Source organism: Manacus candei, unplaced genomic scaffold (assembly GCF_025592945.1).
Source record: "Manacus candei isolate 608988 ecotype Guabito, Panama unplaced genomic scaffold, ASM2559294v1 h1tg000050l, whole genome shotgun sequence".
In the NCBI taxonomy this organism is placed as follows: Eukaryota; Metazoa; Chordata; class Aves; order Passeriformes; family Pipridae; genus Manacus; species Manacus candei.
The window spans coordinates 21,183,634-21,202,129 of record NW_026138098.1 but is presented as its reverse complement, the minus strand read 5'-3'; the positions used below and the strand labels follow the sequence as shown (position 1 = coordinate 21,202,129).

Below are 18,496 nucleotides of genomic sequence, written 5' to 3'. Positions count from 1 at the left end.
TATTAAAAGGGCCTAACAAGTTTCCTGGGGAGAGACTGTGAAATGTGGTATATAGTAGTATTTATGTAATTAATGCCCTGGGATTTGAATGAAAAATACTGCTATTTTGTAACCATAATTTTCAGTTTCTGGGAGCCTCAGAGTAACAAGGAAAGTGTAAATTGCGCTGTAAAGTCCCTAAGCGATTGTCCCTGATTGGAAGGGTGGACCATTCTGCTGTCTCAGAGTGATAATTAGTGTCATCAAAGTGTCCTTCCAAGGATGACATGTGGCAAGAAACTTTCTTTTTCCCCCTTAAGTTTTTATTTGAGAAAAAATGAAGGAAATTCAGAAAATAAGAAGCAAGAAGTGAAACAAAGTGTATATGTTGCCTCAGACTTCCCACTACAGCCCCTCCAGTGACCCTGTCCAGGTCAGATACCAGGTCAGGAACTAGGCAAGCTAAATGAACTAACTTCTTGAGCTTTCACTCTACTTTTTAGCCTGGACTGCCAGATTTCTCTGAGCTGTCTGGGGTTGTGGCTGCACTGCAATCCGTACCTGAGCTAGCAAAGCCATCGGTGTCCTGTGCTTGACGGTCGCAGAAATGACCGAAGGGTATGTGTACCTACAACTCCCTCTTCTTTGATCTTAAGAAATGTAATATACAGGCGTGTTGAACCCCTATGCTGATGGAGTTGTAGTCCCTCCTGAATGTTCTGTGCCTTTGCAGGGGACATCATTTGTCCTTCCCGTAACACTGTTGAGCTGAATGTAGTGCCCTTGACCTGACTTAGTTTACACTATTGTAAATCAGTTGAACCAAGGTCTGTCCATCCTCCTCTGTCCATCTGTCCTATGGTGCTGTTCTCGTGACAGCAGGTTCGTGTATGAGGAAATGAATATGAGCTGTAACAGTCTCTGTGATAGCAGGTAACAGACAGTTTGCAGTTGTCTCTTAGGAGAGCCCTACCATTCGGCTTCATTACAGAAGAGAGTATGGGAAGATGAGGGTAAAAGCTAGTTGTTGGTGACATGGGTGGATAGCCAGGGCTCTCTGGAAATGGGCTGTGTAGACCACAGGCTGATAGAGCCAGAGCAGCCAACTTAGGAGAATTGCTGTCAGGTAGGATGCAAATTGTGGGGGTTTGTTTCAGCAGAGGATGGTATGAAGTCCTAAGCAGACTTGTCCAGAGAATCTTTGCCAGTCTTACATTGTGCCTTGTACTCAGTGATTACTTTATCTCATACATTTTTCAAATGCTCTGTGCACTTCAGCTCAGAATGTTTTTCTTTCAGCCCAAATTTTCAAGGGGATCACATACCATACAGTCACAGTGGATAGTCCAGGTCCTTTTGGTCCCAAGAGAATTTCTGGGAGAGTGCCTCAAGTGAATGACTGTCTGTTGCCCTGTTCCTTCTCCAACAGAGCAGAAATAGAGTGACCTCAAAACTTATGCACTCCAGTGTCTCTGGATGGAGACAACAACATTTTTATCAATGTAGTTTTGGAGGACTGTACTCCCTTTAATTTCTAACATTTTTTGGGATGCTTCTAGCAGAAATCATGACCTTAGAAGCATCTGCTAGAAACTAGTCACTCCACACACACCAGAGAGATGAATTTTGCTCTTTATGCTGTGGTACCCTCCCTCTGTGAAGCTGGAGCAGTTTCCTATGTGTAAAAAAGTGTCACCCTCTGGCTTGTCATGAATCTTTATCTGTATTGTCTTAATCAGACTACTGGAGTTTTTTTATTTATTAGCTGTCTCATAGTGTGTGGCTACCATTATATGTCAGAAGGTTTAGGAAAAAGCTTCACATGTAATTCATATCTAAAACTTTCCAAAAATTCTTTTATACTGAAAAAAAAAATTGGCTTATTTCCTTATATTAGTGTAGTCTTTTCTTCACAAATCTCTTGCTTATAAAAATATAAACTTTCTCACTTGAAAATCCAAGTGTTGTGAATATTAGAACTCTGCATCATTCTGGCATATAATTCATAGGATCTGTTCAAGTGACAAATAATTGACTCTGCACTGAGGTGGACAAAAAAGATGTCAGTTCTTGCCATTGGTGCATTTCCATTGCATGGGGTAAAGAGTCAAATCTAAGATTTAGATCATGTGTCTTGTACTCCTGTGTTACATTTGAAACGGTTTAAGGAATTGGACTAATTACAACACTTCAGGTATTAATGATATTGCTCTCATTCTAAAGTACACTACTGTAAGTTGAGAGTAATGCTATTTAGAGGGAAGGTGTTGGATGCAGTGTAATGAAGATCAAAAGCTTGTGTGGGATCTATAGCTAAGAGATGTATTTGAGGTTTGAAATTCTGGTGTTGGCAAATAAAAACAGAAAGAGGAGAAGTAAAATTCTGTGTTTGTTGGTAGTATGGTATTACACTGTAAACTGGTGTAATGCCATTGACTTCAGAAAGTACTCTCACTGTACTTATTGAGAATCTGATCTTTTGAACATATATGTACTCCAAGTACTGCTGTTACTATAATAAAAAGTTATCTTGATTACTTCTAAAAATGTTCTCTTAGTTTCCCAGATGGTACCCTGGATATGATGGGAAGTGGCCCAATCAATTTTGCCTTCCATGGGCTGATAACAATCTGTTTATTAAAGGTTTTTAATCCTTTCTGTATTCATGTTCTGCCTTGTTTATTCATAACTGAATGCCTCTGATTATTTTAGCTGTCATGTGCTCAGTATTTGATGCTTTTCGTAGTAGAACTGGAATAAACTGGCTGTGCTATGAGATATTCAGTGTATACTTAAGACAATGACCATTTAGCTGTCTCATTTCCTTAGCAATATTTTCAAGATTAATCATAGAGAACAGTGTAAGCCAAGAAAAAGATAGTTGAAATAGATTAGAAATTAAGTGTTTTTCTTCATGGTGTTTTGCTTGGACTCAATATTTTGATAACTTGGTGCAGAATTCACAACAACCATAATGACTTGTTCATGTGACTGAAATTTGGATGAGCGCGATAGAGCAATTCTTAAATATGCAAGGCTAAATTTGCTGGGCCTGGTTTTTGGCCTTTGATGAGACTGAAGTAAGATGCTTAAGTCAGATGCTTAACACCAGTGGCAGAAGTGGATATGCCTCCCTTGGGGTTGGAGGGGTGGCCACTCATTTGATAAACCCCAGACAGAGGCCAAGGTATAGACTTCCAAGCAGCTGGAGATTGCTCTTGGGGTTTGCATGTGAGAAATAAACTCTTAAGCTGTTTTTTTCAGTTTAACAGCATGGTGAAGAGAGGGATGGCTTTAAAACATCTAGGGCAAGTATTCTGTTTTCACTTACTTTACTCTAAATACAAATGCATTCTTAGAAATCTTTGCAATTGGAGTTTGATTTTTAACTGTTTTGATTATCATATTACTGATTTTATGAGAATAATTTTGTAGCCTGATTTTTTTATATTAAAATCAAGCCTCAATAGCAACATGTTATTACCTGTGTAAAAAACCCAAACCAAATAACCCTCCCCCAACACCTCACCAAAAAACCAAGTACCTCCACTGAAAGCAATCTTATCCCTCCCCCCCACCCTTTAATACTTATATCAAAAGTACATTATATGGTCTTGCTTTCTTTCCTTCAGAGTTACAGGTATTGACTCTGCTATGGGATGCCTCTTAATAGGTCATGATTCACTCTTGCAGGTGACTTACTAATTCCACCACAGGCATGAGAGTTGGGAATGGTCTCTGTTCTCTTTCTGAAATAATACGTTGGTGTGTTTTGTTTTGTTTTGTTTTCTGACTGGCAATCAATCAGTCTTAACTAAGTAGCTTTGAATGAATGAATCATGGGATCAACTAAACTTGAGGATGGACATTTAGACTGTAGTTTATACAGTTTGTTTAATTGCTTAGTAATACAGCAAAAAAGGGCTGGGGGAATTTTGACCTTACCTAATGTGGATTTGACTGTTTTGAGGAGAGACAGCATGTCACGTACATGCTGGCTGCTTATAATCTGAACACTATGCATTTAAACCCTGGGTGGAGATGTCCCCTGGGAGGGAGGACTCTCTGAAGCTCAGTGAGGCTGGATTGCCTCTATGCAGCTTAAGACAAATCCTTAGAAAGGTTACCTAGTCACTGCATGGACCTTTGCCAGACCATGTGTCTCAACAGTTATGCCTCGGCTGAGTAAGTGTGCCCTTTGAGCAAGGACCAGATTTGACAACTGAAATAGTGTTTGTCATGCTTTCAGACTCAAGCACAAACCAAAGCCTTCAAACTTGCTTCTGAGAAGATGTCAGCAATCAGTCGTGTTTCCTGAAAAATGGGGTTTGTGTTCTGTGCTGTTGGTAGCTTTTCAAGTACCCTCTATACCTCCTTGGTTCCATTTTTTGTTACCTTCTTGGACCTTTTTTTCTAATTGCTTGGTCTTTTATGCATCATGATAAAGAGAATATTTAATTCTGCTGCTCTGGTGTGGTGTCATTTTCATCTTTAATTACATAAACTCTTTGTATAAGATTATTCAGTTATTTGTTCTGTGATAGTCTTAGACTTGTCTCAGTCATGAGTCAAGGCCTCCTAGGATTTTCACAGATGCGAAACAGAGGGTGTATTGCTCATAAGAAAGATCTTAGACCTACTTTGGCCTATCCTGCTTTTCATGTAGAATGAATATGAAATTACTGTAAGGTACAGTTCCATTGATTTTGAAAGCAGATTATAGTGCTAACATCTGAGAGTCAGAGAAGGCATAGGATCTGTCTGCTTCACTACTTAGTTATTCAATATTGCTGCTGTGTACTGTCCCTGTACAACACAAAAGATTTCATTTGACTGGAGCTGCCTCAAGCTGTCACAGGTGTTCTTCTTTCATTTACAATGGCTCCCTTAAAATATAAATGACCACATTTATTACATCAGCTCTTTTTCCTTCTTTGGAATACCCCAGCTAGAGTTACATTACACATAACAAATGTTCTTTCTCCCTGGAGAATTAGTTTAATTACTGATGTAGGTGGGTAAAAGATCTATTGCATCTGAGATGTTAATTTTACCATGCTTTAATTAAGAGGTCAAGTGTGAAAGGCTAGAGAACACCTCTTGCTTAAAGATGCTGAATAGAATGGTGGGGGTAGAAGGCACTGATATGATGAGGTTTTTTCTGTCTGTAGGAGTATCGACTTTCCCTGTGCATCTCATTACAATGAGGCTGGCACCTGGAAATACATGCCAATTTCTGTTTGCTCATTGTATTTCCTAAACTTAAAGGCTTTTTCTCTCCAGAGTCTTTGAAGCTCCAAAATGGCATGTCTCTCCTTTTAAAGGTGATGGTCACTCATAGGTACCACCAGTTTCCATCAGAAATGTCAGGACTGCTCCTCCTGCCCAGAGTGTTTGAAGAATGGGGCTGTGAGTATCTTACACCCCTGTGCTCTGGCACAGGAGAGGATGTGGGGTGTGCATTCACCAGAGGACCACAAGTGCTACCATCTCTGAACACACAGTTGTTTCCTGCTTATGTCTCACTGTGAGTGTGGGCAGATTCCTTTCGGCATTTCATTTGAAAGTCTTGTTTCTAGCTAATTCCAAAAACAAGGAAATGGACTTGGAAAGCATTTAGGGAAAAAATGGGCATGCAGAAGGGAGTGTCTCATAACAAGATTAGAGAGAACTAGACAGTAAGAACCTCTTGCAGTAGGGTGTCTGGGACATCCCCCACTGAGCTTGCTATGTTTACTCTGGCAACTAGAGCAGCAATGGCAGAGATAAGAGCAGGTGTTCACTGGCTAATGTTTGAAGATTTTCTTGAGATTAACTTATTGCACTTTCAGCAAGACTAAGTGACCAACTGAAGCAGTACTGTTGCTCTCCAAGCAGCCCTAAAGAGGAGAGTTAATGATTTTTATTAATGCCTTTTTCATCACTTACCGTCTATGTGAATTGCTGATTCATGAAGATGTTCTTGTGATGTGTGATACAGAAAGTGTCTTTTCAGAAGCTTTCCTCCTTGTGCTTGTATTTTTTGCTGCTGGTGGGTTTTTGTTTGGTTGGTTTTGTTTTGTTTTGTTTTTTTCTTCTGTGATGGTCACTTTCTCTTACTTTTGGAGGAGAGTAACAGTTCAGCTATGCCACTGCCTTCCTCTGCATTCCTGTAGGGAGATCGGTGTAATACTGGAAAAACACAGAGTTAAATATTAACATCTACTGAATGTTCCCACTGGAAAAATCAGGAACATTTCCAAGCAGTGAAAGCAGACTTTCCTTTCCTGTAGTTAAGTTTTGCTGCTTAACTTTTAAAACTACAGCTTTCTTGATCATTTTAACATGGTTTACAATTAGAAAATGGAAGTCCTTTATTTCTCTCCCAGTGCTCTTGCCCAGCCTGCTTCTCTCTTCCAGATGATAGGGGAAGAATTTTATGTGGTGAATTGGTGCTGAAATGTATAAAGTTTTTTTCAAGGTAAGAGGTTGTTTTTTTTCCCCTCTGTACTTTGTCCTGGAAATAGAAGTTTAATTGCTTGCTCTTTTGGTCAGGAATGTGCTTTTAATAAATGTTGTGATTTGCTGTTGATGCTACTGTAACTCCTTAAGGCATACCCAGAATTTGGGTTCCTCTTGGTTTATGAAGGCACATAGCTGCCCCCATTTGTATTAGCTGAGGATCTAATCAACTAAGGCCACAAATGCAGCATTTTCTTCTACTGTCTTGAAATGTCACCACCAGTCTCTGCTGACATAAAATGTGCACGAAGGAAATCGGTTTAATGAAGAGGAGGATTCTTTCACCCTTAACAGTTTGATGTATTTAGAGTATGTATTTATTTGATCTTGATGGTTGTCTCAGGTGTCAGGACTTCTTTCTCAGTGCACCAGGAATCCCTGCTCAAGGTGTTAAAGTTCTAATCTTTGTAGAGCAGCTCAGGTATCTATCAGCTGTGGTGAAGCAGAAGTTAAGGCCTAGAAAGGGCTAGATTGGTAAATGTAATGTTTGTGGGGTGGTATTGCTGAAGCTTCTCTCTATATGTGTAAAAACTATGCATGATTATATAGACTTAATCCTTTAGAAGTAAAATTATGTTGTTTATTTTAATTCCTATTTACGCAGTAGCATCCCAAAGCAACAGAGATCTTGGCATTTGCATGAGGCACGTGCTTCTGCCCACAAACAGCCAGTGAGATAAGTCAATAAAAACAAGCCATGCAAGGCATGAATTGCTTAGAGATGGAAGAGACCTATTAGGCTATCTAGCCCTCCCGTATGCCAGGGAATAATTGCTTCAACTGAATTTGCTTTAAAGGGCAGATGAACAGCTGAGTAAAGCACAGGATCACATTTTCTGTAGGATATGGTGGAAGGGCTTCTATGCTTCTGTTTTTACATGTATGTCTAGCTTCGAACCTCAGAAGCAGCAATATCCCAGAGAAATTTTTCCAGGCTGTTTTATTTAAAGTGTAACAATGGTCTGAGCAGAAACTGTTCTGATTGCACAGATGTGCAGTTTTTCATTGTGGAGGGATTTTTGTCTCATCAAAGGAGAACAAGAAGAAAGGCTACAATCTGTGAGTATGGCTGTCTAGGAGAGCGTGCACCCGTGTGTGTGTATTTGACAGAGCAACGGGTCTGTCTGTGTTACATCAGTTGTGAGAATAAAATTCTACTACTCTGCCTGGCCGTAGGGAGGGAGTTTTACAAAAGCAGCACATTGGGAAGAGAACAAAGGCCGCAGTGCGTTGTGGCTGTGCGTGACACACCGTTAACACTAAAGCGAGTGGCCATTTCCTATTAAAGTAGTGTCTCGCACGTTCATGAAACAGAGGCAGAAATGCAGTGATTCAGCTCACTGAGAGCTGATGCATCTAGTTCTGATACAGATATAGGAGGTCTCTGTGGTCAAAAAGCAGAAAAACATGTTGGTGCTGGTGTTTTAAGCAGCTTCATCTGGCGACTGGACAGGGAATTGCAGGCACATTTGTTTCATTGCATTAATTTTTTGCATTATTTCCCTTTTGTCTGTTATTGTTTCCTTACCAGTATTTGAATAGAAAAAGAGCTCTGCTAAATTATGTGCATACCCAACTTCTTTCCAGACCTGACATGTTTATATATACAAAGAATTATGGAGGAATTAAAGAGAGGACCAAAGAAGCTCAGGAATTCTTTGGTAAAGCTTGTCACATTTTTAATAAATGGGCGTATAGCAGAGGGAATGAAATCTGTTGCTCAATACCATAATAGGCAGTGCAATGCTTTTGCTTCTCTCTGTCATCCTTAGCAGACAAATTTATTTTTGGTAATGAGACATTTATCTCCTTTGCATCTATTAAAAGTCAGTTCCAGTGTCAAAAATCAGTTGAAAATAACATGAGGAAGTTTAATGGTGAAATGTGTTTCTTTTGAATGCTTTTCAAAGCTCCTTCAAATCCTGGGGATCCTTTTTCACTTTGTTTTGGTGTATTTTTGCCTTGCTGCAACTTGCATTTCCAGATGATTTAGCTGTTTTTCTGAGATCACTGAATAAGAGTGTGAATATTTAGTTTGTGTAAAGAGACTTAATGAAATTATTTTCAGGGCAATAATTAACATACCATCAGTTTAAATAATTGTTTTTCAACAGTTTTCTGTGTGTAGACTCTTTAGGATTTTTTGTTAGTGGCAGATCCTTGCCTATCTGACTTAAATCTATTGAAAGCAGACTTTCTTTTCTTTATGGTCATCTTTGAAGCAGTCCCCAAAAAAACCACGTGTAAGTAGCAGCCTGGTTGAACTCCCCTGGTGCCACAGAGAAGGAGTCCACACAGAAGTAATTGTGGTAAAAGAATGCCATTAGTTAAAAAATATGGGCTCTGCATGTATTTCTGGTCCTGACACAATTCAGTTAGGAGAGTATTTTCACAGTAGTGGACTGAGTAATGCAGGTCAACAAGCAGACCACTTTGCTTAATCTGTGCATTCAGAAGCTTGTGTGGATGCTAGATGAATGCAATGGTTTTTTGGTAGGCATTTGTTTTAAATCCCATGGGTTTTATTATATGCCTTTCAATGGGTTTTCAAACTGTTCTATAGCTTTCTGCAGGTGGAAAGTAATTTTCCTAGTGAGATCTGAAGTGCTTGACAACTGGTAAAAAAAACCTGCCTCCTTTTAGATTTGTAAATAAGATTTCTTTAAAGAAGCTGTCGGGTGCCACTGTGCACCTCCATTTTGTTTGCTATAAAAGAGGGGAAATGGCCGGGATATCAGAAAGGCTTATTGATGTGAAGTGACCCTGGAGCTTATTCCAGGAAGTTTACTCTCAGAAAGTGTTGAGTATTCGTACTTTGAGAACCCTTTAAAGCATTTATGATTCACACCAGACACTCCTTTCAGTCTTAGTTGACATCCATCTCATAAAGGTGACATAAGACTAAATATTGATGCAAGGAATGTTTTGACTTTTTAGCTGATAAAGTGCTAATTATAAGAACCGCAACGTGCTTAGTAACAGAACCACAGATAACAGACACTCAAAGGTTACTATTCCAGAGAAGTTACATCATCCAGCTCCATGGATGAAACATCTTTTTCCATGGAAGAAATTGCATCCTACATGGAAGGGATTCTTTTCTGTACTGTACAAATCCTACAATTGTCCTTACCTACCCATTTCCTTTCAGTCTTCCGTTCTTGCACAGAAGTTATTCTCCTCATTTGGCTCCTGCTGTACTATAAACAATACTCCCCTTTCTTCCCCCTATCCTCCTACACTTGCTTTTGAACAATTCCATTTGCTAGGATTAGAGTCCACATACAGCTAGAGGTGGGGGGAAAAGTGTCCTTTCAGCTTCCTTTAGTGATCTTCCCTTCTTCTTTGCATTACCTAAGTAATTTTTTCCAAAAGCATGTTAATGTTTGCTTTAAGAGCTTTCAACAGCAGCACTGCTGCTGTGCTCCTTGATGCTTTTCCTGGCTTTTTGTTTAAAAAAGCACTGAAAGTCAGTGATTAAGTTGGGGAAGATGATTTATTTTCATTGTATGCTGTGAGTTAAACTTTCAGTACCTTGCACACGGACTGCTTTGTGATGAAAAGGAACAAGTGCTCCAAAATGGCAGAGACGGTGACACTCCATTCTGTACCCTCTCCTTTCTCCCTTCTCCCAGCACTCAGGTTTTACAGACATGGATACTGACTCTGATGGGTCACGTACTCTGCAGAGCCGGGCATGTCTGTCTTTCACAGGCAGTGTGTGGAAAATGACAGCCATCACATTATTTCAAGTGGCACAGCAATCATCCTTTGATGTGCCAGACTACTTTTTGCAGGCGAGAATTGGCACTGTGTTAGGCTCTTGTGGGTAGAAGGATGGATATACATGCTCTTTGTTTTCTAATAAGCATGTGCTTCTGTATAGTGTGAACGCTGGGGGGGTGGGGGGTGGGGAGTGTGTGTTTGGTTTTTTGGGTTTCTTTTAAATGTGGATCCTATTTGTCAGCATGCTTGAGCTATGAAGATCGGCTCCGAAAAGTTTTAGTGATTATTCCAGGGAGCTCCATAGCCTTTCCCTGCAAGGGTTAAAAAATGAAGTAATTCTGGAATCTGCGTAAAACATTAAGCTTGAAATACTTTCATAGTGCTCAAATAGTACAGGATGGTACCAAGTTCTCTGGAGCCCACTGGGCCTGTCTCACAAGGCAGGAGCTCATTTTGGAAGAACCCGTGTTCCCATGGGTCTTAACACTTTGCCTGAGATATTCAGGAGTAAGCTGTTTAATAATAATGCTGCAGTTGAATGATCCCTCTCAGTCAAGACTAAGGTCCTGCATGCAGCTATGATGAAGAGTGAAGCTTTGAACAGCCTGGCACCAACCTCTGCATTCCACCAGCCTGGCTTATATGCTCTAGGGAAGCAAGGAACGAGGGGCAGGAAGGCATGTCCACCTGAAGATACGATGTGGTTAGAGAAGGGCAGACATTCAGCAGTTGACACTCGAAACAGTAAATTCAGGACAATATTCACTCCATCAAAATCAGAGAACAACAGGGAAATGTTCTTACCCTTTCTGTCACAGCACAGATCATATTAGGATACAAAACATCTCTGTTTAAGCTTCCCACTGGGTTTTGCGTACAGAAAACTATCTCGTTTTGTCAGATAGATTCTCTCTGCCAGGTCTTCTAACTGGTTGCTGCTTGAATGTTTAGCAGATGTGGCAGAAATATTGTCTGGGAGGTTGAACAGTGCACAAGGGAAAAGTGAAAAGCTCATGGTGCACAGTAGTTAGACAGTACTGCAAAGGGTGGTTTGATAGTTAATAATCAGATTTCTGCATGAGATGCAAGGAAGATTGCCCAGAAGGGGCTCCTCCTACCTCCAGCAACTTCTAGTACTGCAGCATCTTTAATGACAGTATCTAGAATATGTATTTTTGCCACTTCAACCTGGATATCCAAACATTTCACTTTTGTCAGTAATTTAAAAAATTTACTTGAGCCCTATTTTGCATACTACTTAATCGAAAACTCGATAATTCAGATACTGTATCCTCATCTGGCTCAAGCTGTTGAGAAGGTGCATGGCTGCCACCTAACCAAAAAGATTATTGCACTTGCCAGAAGGAAATCTCTGCATGTTTTGCCCTCACCAAACCATTTTGCAGGGAACAGGCAGCATCCTGGATACTGTTTCTTCAAATTGTAAATCAAAAGTTTAAAAGTAGAATTTAATTTTTCTGTTTCTGCCTTTCAAGCTGTTTGGAATGTAGTTGCAAAGTGTGTCTGATCCTCAGGGATATCCATAGGAAGCATGTGTTACTGATTGAACTTAATTGGACTTTCAAAGATTTTCTCCTCCATTGCAAACCTATGGAAAGAACAGCCCTTTGGCACTCTGAATTAACATTAGATAAGAATGGTTCATGTCAGAGTTACTTATCTGATGATAACACCTACTATTGCTGCTATTCATAATAATGTTTGCTCCTTTATACTTAGTCTTTTGGCTGTTTTGTGGTGTATGGAAAGTCCAGGATTTTCCTTGAGGAATTCCTGCTGGAATCAGGGTATATGTGTCTCACTTACTGTTCTTGGCCTTTGACTCTACGTCCTAGCCAAAAACATCCAGGCCTTTTTTATTTTTTTGTAAAGAGGTCTGACTCTGTTTCTTCTTGTTTTGTTTCTATTTCCAGAGGCATTTATTTGTGTGGCTGAGGGTAGGGCATGATTTGAGTTTAAAGCTGTTGTGCAGATAAACAATCCAAGTTTGTCACATTACAGGTAACCTGTAGTCAGCTTTTGCCTGTCATAAATTAAGGCAGGGTGGAAAATAAACTGTACTTTCCATAACAGCATTGGCATTAGAGCATAAGATAGGCATTGGATAGCTTGGATCCAGAGTAAGTATAGAACTGAAATGGAAGATATAGCTGTGCCATTGCTAGTATGCCTCTCTTTTTTTCTTTATTAGAGTTCTGTAAGGATGCCAACACACCCTAGTGCCCAAATTGGGTAGAATAGGGTTACTCTTCTCACTTCACAGACAGTAAGTGTAAAATTAAGGACTGAATGACCCAGGAACACAGCTAAACTAGGCATGCAGGCAGAATGCATGCTGGTGAAAGGGTCTTTAGGGTATCAGTGGTACCACATGGTATCTGATTGTTATGCCCAGTGGTGTTATGACGTGGTTATGGGTGGTGGGCTTTATCTGTTGACTCTTGAGGAAAATGAGGCTCAGAAACCGAGGAGATGGAGTGAAAAGGGATGGGGTGTTCCTAGCCCCAGTCCTTATTTCTGGGTTCCGGTAGGCAGTGAGACATATTGCTTTCTGAGAGGGTAGAAGAGGTAGGAAAGTTGATAGGCATTTTATTTCTCAGAGCAACAGGGAGGGAAAAGTTCTTCATTGACTGGAGTACCAACAAGAGCATATCAACAGATGCATAAATCTTGTGATTGAGAAAGGATCAATAGGATAGAAAATCATAGAATCCTAGAATGGTTTGGGTTGGAAGGGACCTTGAAGATCATCTAGTTCCAAATCCCCCACCATGGACAGGAAAACCTCCTACTGGACCAGGTTGCTCAAAGCCCCATCCAGCCTGATCTTGAACATGTCCAGGGATATGGCATCCACTACTTCTCTGAGCAACCAGTTCCAATGCTTCACCACCATCATAGTGAAGAAAAGCACTAGGCTGTCCACCTAGTGTAGAGCAGCTCCCCAGAAGGGCTTCTATTGCACAGGACAATGGACTGATCTTTATGTGAGGGGTTACCTGCCACTGTAGTTAGGAGTCCTTTCTGGTGACAGAAGGTGTCTTGGAGAGCTGCTGTTTTTTCCTTCTGCTTCAGGACTACAGCTGTCCTGACTCACTCATAAAACTTCCAGTATGAGAAAGGGAAGTTTGAACATTGTATATATCCAGCTGAATGAATACTTTTCATCCTATGCCCTTCCCACTGGGAAGAAGTCTTTTTCCCATCCAGAGGTATCTACTGATCCACCATTTGAAAAGCAATGAAGCACCATCTATTGTACTGAGGACAGCTTTTCACTGGGAATATACAGAAAGCATAAATGTTCCCTTATCGGGATCTAAATACAATGATGATGCAAAACTTTGAGCTCTACCTGTCCTGTGACTCTGTAGCATGAAGTGAAAGACAGCTTTGAGCATGGGCCCTGCTTGTATCATCCACACTAGACTTGGAGAGTACAAATTTAATTCCACCGCTTGCTGCTATTTCTAATCATTTGTCCTTGGTGGTGGTAGCAGCAGAGAGTGAATTTCCCAGCTGCTATTGCCTGCTCTTGAAAACATGTACAGAAGTGCCTGTTGTGGATGGGGGAGTTTGTTGGGTGGGTTCCCACTATATGGCCTTAATGAGGTGAGAAAAAATGAGAGTTAACCTCGAGCAGAGATCCTTAAACCAAATCATCTAGAGGGCTTAGATCTCACTGAAATACTCCAGCTTTTGCAGATCTGTCTTTTTAGGCAGCTCTGCTCCCAATTTTTTTTTCTGGAGGAAAAGACAGGCAAAGGCCAGTGTCTTCAGGCAGGAGGAGGGACTTTCCTGAGAGACTGCAAGATGGAGAAGCAGCAGCATAATGTCCACAGGAGGGACCTGGCTCTCTGGCACACCCACTGTATCCCTACATATAGGTTTCCACAGGCTGTGTCCTTGGCAAGTAAGAAGGCACCTGACTAAATCATAATGGCCAAAGTTCTGAAGCAGATTTTGTTGTATATAAGAATGTTTGTCCTAGTCCTGGCTCACATGTAACTTCGTATTAAACTCAACATAGTTAAAGTAGTATTAGAGCATTCATATCCATCAATCAGGCTGTCATTTATGTGACAAACCATGAGAATTTAGCTATTTACCAACTTTCATGGTATTTTTAGAAAATTTTGAACGTTCTTGAAAAAATTCAAATATGATGAGAAGTTATTCTGCATAAGTTGCATACAGAGTGTTTTCATATTTACCTCTATTTTAAGCTATTACAGAATCTAGTCCTTTCTTGTCACCGAATGAGTCTGTGTCTGATGTATTAGATAAAAACATATCCCTGACTCCAAATGCTAACAGCAGCACATTCAGTTCTCTGGATTTCAGTAGCTTAAGTGGGTGTTGCAGAAGTTTGGCACTGTTTCTCTTTACAGAATGATAAACACACATGATGTTGCCTTGGGTTTCATATAGACACAGAGGCTCTTGCCTCATAAAAGCTGATTCATATGCAAATGGTGACTCTTAGCTTTAAAAGATAACAAGGCTAGCTGAACTGGATGGGCTAGAAATAATTGTCAAATTTTCTTGCTTATCCCAGGGTGGTGGTTTCTTTTATTTTAGACTGAGAAAGCATTTTATTGTTCATTTTTTCTAACAGCTGCATTAGATTATTGTATTCTATGACACTTTTTTTTTTTCTTTTCCAGTAGGAGTCCAGAAAATACCTGTAGAGCTGTGGCTTCTCTTTCTCTGAGCTCTGCCAAAGGTATGTATGTTATGCACTGTTACTCTCTTCTGTATTCGTCTAAATTGCACTATGGAAACTTCCAGGAAAGTGAGTTTCAAAATTATTGGCAGAAGATGACTGCTTCCTTGATTTTTGAATGCAGTATTTCAAATACAGTACAAAGGTCTTCTCTGGAGAGTTGCATCAAATCAGAACTAAGCTTGAGAATTCAGGTTAATTCATATAACAGTGACCATCTTGCTTGTTGCAAGTGATGTTCAAGTTTGGGCTGTCTGATAGTAGATAATAGGTAAACGCTTCTTTTCAGAGGCTCAAGAACAAGAACAGTTATTTAATAGCAGTTATACACTGATTTCAGAGTGTCTGTTAATTAATGATTTCCCAGGGTTATACCCTAACTCAGTTATCACTCCTGAGCAAATAACGTGGCATAATGGAAGCACTGTCTTCTCCACCTGCTAAGTCTGGGAGTCTTTCTCCTAGCTCTCTGTAAGAGTGTCTTGTTTTCTAATTAGGCACTGAATCAAGATTATACAGCTCCTCCTCAGCAGCTTGGTACTTGAAGCAGTTTTACCAGAACTGCATGATGTAGAGAAAGTGCTTTCAGCAGGTGTGTAAAATTTTGACCTAAAAATAGGCTAACATAGTAAATAAGAACCTGATGTTCAAAGATTCAAAGCTGTCTTTACTGTCTAGTTTGTTGTATAACTTGGAAGAATTGAAATAGCTTTCGTGGTGATAATTATTAACATATGATTGCAGAGTTAAGAGTAAACAATAGTGTTTTTCTATAAAGATAACTGTAAAAGCCCTACTATAGCATGATATTTCTTTTTTTTTTAAACTAGTGCAAAGAACTATGTAGCCTAATGATTAATTTTTATATATATAAAAAATACAAAATTCCTGAGTAAAATTCTGATTTCTGATGTACATGTCAGCTTGACAATGTCTTCCTAATAACAGAAAGTAATGTATGATGAGGAACAGTGGGGCTCTTTTTTTGGTTTGGTGGTTTTTGGGGTTTTTTTTCTTCCTCTTGAGCAGAGAGTAGGATGTGGTTCCTTTGAACTGTTGCACCACATAAGCTTTGACAACTGCAATTTGTACTCCCTGCAGTACCTTCTAAGTGTACATCCACCCCCTTGTAGCTGGAGCTGGTGGTGGCCCAGATTCTCAGTGAGCCAAGGGCAGGAAAGGTTCTGGTTCTCTCTTTCAGTGTCCCAGGAACTATGAACATTTTCTAGTTCTTCGTTTGGAAAGCCAGATATTCCCTGACCCTGGGTGAACTCACCAGTGCTTTTCAGCCTCCACAGATCCCTCTTTTCAGTGTGGAAGAAAGAACTGAGAATGAATCAGAATTAATTTCCGCAAAGTTTTCCCAAGTAATTCTCAACCACCCATGGGTTTTCCTGGAAGACTGGTATACAATAGGCCTTTGTCTCCAAATGGATTTAGTTATTATTTTTGAATCTAAATGCCTAGTTGACCCCAGTTTTAAAGGGCTCTTTAGTCCCCAAGGCTTAGCAGTTCATGCTTGAAACCTTTTGAAGATGTGACTTTTCTGTGAATATACAAGGCATCATAAATCCATTCAGTACCAGAATGAAGGCAAAGTAGTCTAATCATATCTGAATCTGAGCTTGTTACATTTTGAAGGAGCCAGAGACAAAGCACAATGTCTCTGAAAGAAGTTTTATTATTTCTACAGAAATATATTGTTGTGAATTAGGTCTGGATTCCTTGACAAAACTAATTCATGGTGGGGCATACATTCAGCAACAGGTTTGGAGTTCCTACAAGCTGTGAGCTCTGAATTGATTGTATAAGATTAGTTGCTCAGTTTACTATCCTTTTGATTATTTATATAACTTGAAACTGTGTTATTTAGAGGCAAAATAAAACATTCTCTTGTGAAAATCCTCTCACATGTGAGCTTTGATATTTTATGAGCTGGAAAGCTCATGAAAATTATTACATTTTCAGGGGAGATGTTCCTGACACCAGTTGCAGTAGGTAGAGAATTGTGGACAGGTTTTGGTGCTTTTTTTTCCCACAAGAGCTGAACACTTGCAGCTGAATGGGAATTTCTTTAAAGAGTTCAGCTTTCAGTCATATAGGGGCACATTTTCTAAAGTGTTTCTGTTCTGATCTTTCTGAAAGTCTCTGTCCCTAACTCACTTGCACTAGGCAGCTTTACCCCTCCCTTCACCTCCCTTCAGATCTGTAAGGCTTACCACTTGATAAATTGTGTGCCTCTTTCCTCCCAGACAGATAGGAATTTACACCAAATCTGAACTCTGAAAATTGCATTGGTTGCAGGTAAATAGATGTTGATTAGTACTGAAATCGTGTCATGCATAATCCTGAACATGAGAGAAAAGAAAGTATTAGCTCTTTTACTGCTGTGCTGATATTGCTGTGGCCCTGCAATGTATTTTTGTACTGCTTGGTCCAATCTACTTTTAAATGACTGAAGTGGTGGAGTGTGTTTTATGCCATGGAAGAAACTGTATAAAGTTCAATAGATTTCACTGTTACAGGATTTTTTTCTATTACAGTTGACGTTTGCTTAGACTTGCTTCCACGAGATATAGCTTTTTCTTTCCTAGTGCACACTGGCCATTGTGAAAACCTTCTCAGTTCATCTCTTGGTCAAATCTCTTTCAAGGATAAGACATTAAGAATACTATAATTGAAACTGTATTAAAATTAATAAGAAAGAGAACCTGATCATAGGAAGCAGTGTTGGAAAGTGGATGGCTGGATGGGCACCATCCAGCACTCATTGTTTCAGAGCCCCTACGAACATGCCACAACAGTGATTCTTTCTAGCTCTGAATTTCATGGCAACAGTGCACAAATTGTTGAGACTGTGGGATAAGACTTGTCTCTAGTCTCACCATTAGGAGCAACCTGGTACAGAGAGAACAAACCCCATATTTTTCTTTTCATACTAATTGTGGAAATTTGTGATGTGGTTTGTTTGTCTCCATGAGTGTTAGTGTGAGACTAGATGACATGAAGGCCTGACTCCCCTGCCACCCTTGTTGGATTTTCTCCGTTAGCATCACCGTATTTTATTCACTGGCCCTGAGGCCAAGGCATCAGACATTCCCTGTTTCCTTGAGCAGTCGCTGCTTGTGTGGTGTCACTGGTGAATCACAGCTTCTATTTGGTCCCTGAAATAAAAACTCTGCATCTGGTCTGCTACTGGGGTTTCTGTTTTCCAGTTAATGCTACACAGGACGTGATACAGTCAAACCCAGAGGGAAATCATACTGAGACCAGTGTGAAAAGTGGATGGGACCATTCTAGAGTCTTCAGCCAACATTAAAGAGAAAGCAAAGATCTGAAATATTTTTTTTAAATGTCGTGACCTTGAGGGCCTGGAGATAGAGGAGTTAAGGTACAGTGGTTGTAACTGAGTATGGCCTCACGTCCACAGTACTGAGATTTCAAACTCTATCCTGATCCAAACATGGGAACAGTAAATAAGGCCATTTCCAGTGCTGTGATGGTTCATTGGACTATTTCAACAGTTGGATCCTTTCACTTTGA

At 40.0% G+C, this 18,496-nt stretch overlaps 1 protein-coding gene across 1 annotated transcript in view; it reads left to right on the top strand.

Moving 5' to 3' along the window:
• SORBS1 (sorbin and SH3 domain containing 1) overlaps positions 1-18,496 on the top strand; it is a 167,213-nt gene that overhangs the window by 27,282 nt on the left and 121,435 nt on the right. Inside the window, exon 2 of the mRNA XM_051800769.1 lies at positions 14,895-14,953. The gene's annotated coding sequence lies outside the window, so the exon portion shown is untranslated. The remainder of the gene's footprint in view (positions 1-14,894; positions 14,954-18,496) is intronic.